At 35.6% G+C, this 3,669-nt stretch overlaps 1 pseudogene; it reads left to right on the top strand.

The window, feature by feature from the left end:
* On the top strand, window positions 1-927 carry LOC145156889 (prohibitin-3, mitochondrial pseudogene; annotated as a pseudogene).
* The last annotated feature ends 2,742 nt before the right edge of the window (window positions 928-3,669 follow it).

Raw genomic sequence — 3,669 nt, 5'->3', positions numbered from 1 at the left:
ATGGGGAGCAATCAAGCTGCAGTCTCCTTCCTCACTAATATAGTACGTGCGGCCTTTGGCCTCGGCACTGCCATCACGGTTGTTAATTCATCCCTATATACCGTCGACGGAGGCCAACGTGCCGTACTTTTCGATCGTTTCCGTGGAGTCATTGACGACACCGCCAGTGAAGGCACTCATTTCCTCATTCCATGGCTCCAGACACCCTACATATTTGATATTCGTACGAGGCCCCACACTTTCTCTTCGATCTCTGGTACCAAGGATCTACAGATGGTTAACCTAACTCTTCGGGTGCTATCTCGCCCCGACGTAAACCGGTTGCCCGCTATTTTTAAGACATTAGGTCTTGAATACGACGAGAAGGTTCTTCCGTCGATCGGAAACGAAGTTTTGAAGGCTGTTGTTGCTCAATTTAACGCCGATCAGCTTCTCACCGAACGTCCGCGCGTTTCGGCTTTGGTTCGTGATACTTTAATCCGCAGAGCTAAGGATTTTAACATCGTACTTGATGACGTTGCGATTACTCACTTATCGTATGGCGCTGAGTTTTCCAAGGCCGTGGAGCAGAAGCAAGTGGCGCAGCAAGAGGCTGAAAGATCAAAGTTTGTTGTCGCTAAGGCGGAGCAGGAGCGGAGGGCTGCCATTATCAGGGCGGAAGGAGAGAGTGAATCAGCCAAGCTGATTTCTGATGCTACAGCTGCTGCTGGTATGGGATTGATCGAGCTTAGGAGAATCGAGGCATCCAGGGAGATTTCTTCAACATTGGCCAGGAGCAACAGTATCATGTACCTTCCAAACAGTGGCAGCCAAATGCTTCTAGGGCTTAATCCTTCTCGTTGAATAAGTAAGTTATTCTACCATTAGTTTTGTTTAATTTGCTTCTAAGATTTGCTACAATCACTATTATCAGACTACTTTTAGAGCTTATAGGTGCATCCAATTTAAGTTTTTCTTTTGAGTTCTTTTTCATTAAGAAGTGCGAATAAAAATCTTTACGTAAATGACCCATGCAGCTCCTGCAAATCCGAGCTTTACTGTTAGTATGAATATATCTTCACTGTTATTTGTTAGTTATATTAATTATATGACATATGCTCTCGCAATTGCTAGTTAGCTGGGGCTGTTTTCACGATTTTGTTGGTATAACATTTGTCATCTATTGTTATAGGTAGCTCAGTGCTCATGTAGTTCCTGATTCTTTGGTTGAAATCATGGAAACATATAAGAGATCTATTATTTTATGATTATAGTGTTTATGTTGAATGTTCATGGCTTTTGTTTATTGTGTGCTGAATGCTGCTCAAAGGACTTGTTTTGTGTCAAGGCTTAGTGAGTTTTTGCCTATATATAGGGCTGTGAACAAACTGAACGTTCAGTGAATTGTTTGTGAACAGTTCGGCGGGAAGTTCGTTTATGTTCGTTTATTTAATAAATGAACGAACATGAACACAAATTCTCGTTCGTTTAGTTAAACGAACGAACATGAACAATGGTCTCGTTCGTTCGATTATGTTCGTGAACGTTCGTTTATTTATGTTCGTTTATATAAGTTCCTTTTATGTTCATATATGCTTAATTGTGTTTGATTACATTACAATATATATTATATGTTCATATATGTTCAATTATGTTTGTTTATCTGTGTTCGTTTGTTTATGTTCGTTTAGCATGTTCACGAACATGAACAATGTAATTTGTTAAACGAACGAACATGGACAAGAAAACTCGTTCGTTTATCCGTTTGTATTCGTTTATTTGTTTGGCTAACTTAAACAAACGAACATGAACAAACACTCGTTCGTGTTCGTTTGGTTCGTTTACAGCTCTACCTACATAGATTGACCTATCACTTACGCCTTACATGTAATGTAATGTTTTTTTATGAGGTAAAATGTCTTTTATATATATATATATATATATATATATATATATATATATATATATATATATATATATATATATATATATGTGTGTGTGTGTGTGTGTGTGTGTGTGTGTGTGAATAAGATTGGACCAAAAGTCTTTCTCCATGCCTTCAGTCTTCATAAAAAAAACTGATTATTTTTTAAAGTCTTCAGCTACATAAATGGGGGAGGTGGTGGCGTCGTGATGGTGGTGCAAAAAGGAAAAAATCAGAAACTATTTTTTTTTTGTCTTATGGAAAAAGAGGACAAGAAAACCATTCTATGCTCTTTGTCTTTTGATAAACAAACTGTTTTTTCCTCAAATGTCATTATGTCCGCAAACATAAGAGGTTAAGAATAGCTTTTGCAAAAAGAAAAAAAAAATCTCCTAAGCCTTTTATTTTGTGAAATTTACCATAGAATAAGTAGAATAAAGCAAATGATCCAATCGCTGATGGAAGTACTCTAATTCATTGAGATTACTTGTGAATTTAATCTATTTGGCCTATTACAAACTAGAATGTAATATAAAGTAATTCATTTATGGTACATTAGTTGATATTAGTGATGCACATTTCCGGTTTTCAAAGAGGGTTGAAACTGTTGGGTTTTATTAGTATCAATACATTTTCTAAAGGTAGCGGAAACAATCAAAGGTTTACCTAAATGTACATGTACCATAAGATCTAGGTTTTACTAAATATAGTAACGAACTTTAAAATACAAAATAAGAATACTAACATCTTGGTTTTTTCTTGAGATCTTGTGAATGTCAGCATTTGCAATGGATGAAGGACCCAAAATCAAATCACTTTAGTGTTGTCGGACCCGCAAACTCCAAAAGCTAACATAGGGTTTTTCGAAAATCCTATAACCCTAAGAGTAGGGTTATAATTTTCGTAGATGAGGAGAGAGGGAGAGACCTTGGATGAAAACAACCACTAGGGTTTGACCCATAGTAGTTTATTTATAAGCTACAGATAAATCATTAATGGATTCAAACTCTTTAGATTAATCCTTAATTATCATATTCAAACCTGCGTTATCTATATTAGGGGCTCTCTTAAACTGTCCATACATAGTATCCATGAGCTTCTGGAGTATTCAAATTAATCTCTAGGGATTAATTAATATTCAAGTTTTTTTTAGTTAATTAAAACTATTTAATTAATTACCAAAATAATTTCTAATTAATTTATTAATTACTTAATAATTTGACAATTTATTTTCTCCATTTTCTTATAGCTATTTAGTTAATGAGTGTGTATATTATTTCCAACAGTCTCCCACTTGGACAAGTCGTCAACTTTTCAAGGTCTTAATATTTCATTAAGAATCAATAGAGAATAGTTATCCAATGCAACTGCGAAACTCTGATCATAATCAAAATTTAGTCCTTAGACTAGTGATCAAATATTCTTTTGTTTTAGATATCTCTATGAACATGAGATATGGATAAGGGTCAATCTCGATGTTAAACGTTTTGTTTCCCGATTAACGATTTCTGACTATCACATCTGACTTCTAAATCGAACACATCAATTTAGTTAGGGCTCGACCAAGCACTTCAAATGTTAGCACCAAATCATCAAGGGGCCCATAAATATCGTTCCCCAGTTACGAGAATGAGCAAATAAACTTTGACTACATAGTTTTTGTCTACTCGTCTAATCATACATGAACATACCATTTATGACTACCAATACAGATGATATTAGGCACACCAATGCACAACAGATTTCGCAAACAAAATTTCATATGC

Source organism: Lactuca virosa, chromosome 2 (genome assembly GCF_052849685.1).
Source record: "Lactuca virosa cultivar CGN04683 chromosome 2, Lactuca_virosa_CGN04683_v6, whole genome shotgun sequence".
Taxonomy (NCBI): Eukaryota; Viridiplantae; Streptophyta; class Magnoliopsida; order Asterales; family Asteraceae; genus Lactuca; species Lactuca virosa.
The sequence above is the reverse complement of the archived record's forward strand: the minus strand, read 5'-3'. Positions and strand labels throughout refer to the sequence as shown.